Source organism: Schistocerca nitens, chromosome 6, assembly GCF_023898315.1.
Source record: "Schistocerca nitens isolate TAMUIC-IGC-003100 chromosome 6, iqSchNite1.1, whole genome shotgun sequence".
Taxonomy (NCBI): domain Eukaryota; kingdom Metazoa; phylum Arthropoda; class Insecta; order Orthoptera; family Acrididae; genus Schistocerca; species Schistocerca nitens.
In genome coordinates, this window is record NC_064619.1 from 503101203 (window position 1) to 503102378 (window position 1176).

The window sequence follows — 1176 nt, forward strand, 5'->3', positions numbered from 1 at the left end:
GTCTCCACACCTGAAATGGGCTCTGCATGTATCATAATTTTGAGATGGCCCCATAACCAGAAATCGTACAGGCTGAAATCCGGCGAAGGACGAGGCCATGCAACTGGACACCATCGTCCGATTCATCAAGCAGGGAAGACGCGATTGAGATACATCCGTCCGTTAACGGCGAAGTGGGCTGGAGCAGCATCGTGTAGCAGTCACATAACCCCTCCAATCATAAATGGCACTTCTTCCGGCAGGGGAGGCAAAGTCACCCGCAATAAACTCCAATAGTTTCTGCCTGTTAGATGACGTGGAACGGAGACTGGCCCCAAAGTACTGTCACGAGTTATCCCGGCCCACACATTTCGGCTGCAATGATGCAATTTAACTTCTACGATACAGCTTTACAACATCGATGCTCGCTCACAATCGATTCAGATACCAAAGTTATACATGTCTCCTTTCAAGTTACTACTTTTAAATATTGTGTTTTAAATGGTGATTATATGGATGAAACGCACATGTACTAGACAGAGTCAACGACTCCTACATTGGGTATAGATAAGACGTGATTCTACGTGTGTGTAATTCACTAAAATTATTTGTAAACATACCCTGTAATTTAGTTTATTGTAACGATATCACATCTGTGTTCAGAAGAATGACATAGCATTTGTTGATAGTGTTGCGGCCACATGTAGCAAGTGTCCGAATGTTGAATCTTCATAGGTGACGAGTCCAGTCTGTTCCAGCTCGCAGGAGTCATCCGTTCGCCACCAGATGTCAACTTCAGCTCTGGAGGTCGGCCCGAGTTCGGTTGGCACCATGGCTGACTACCTACAGCGAGAACTTCCAGCAGGAAGTTTGTAAACATACCCTGTAATTTAGTTTATTGTAACGATATCACATCTGTGTTCAGAAGAATGACATAGCATTTGTTGATAGTGTTGCGGCCACATGTAGCAAGTGTCCGAATGTTGAATCTTCATAGGTGACGAGTCCAGTCTGTTCCAGCTCGCAGGAGTCATCCGTTCGCCACCAGATGTCAACTTCAGCTCTGGAGGTCGGCCCGAGTTCGGTTGGCACCATGGCTGACTACCTACAGCGAGAACTTCCAGCAGGAAGTTTGTAAACATACCCTGTAATTTAGTTTATTGTAACGATATCACATCTGTGTTCAGAAGAATGACA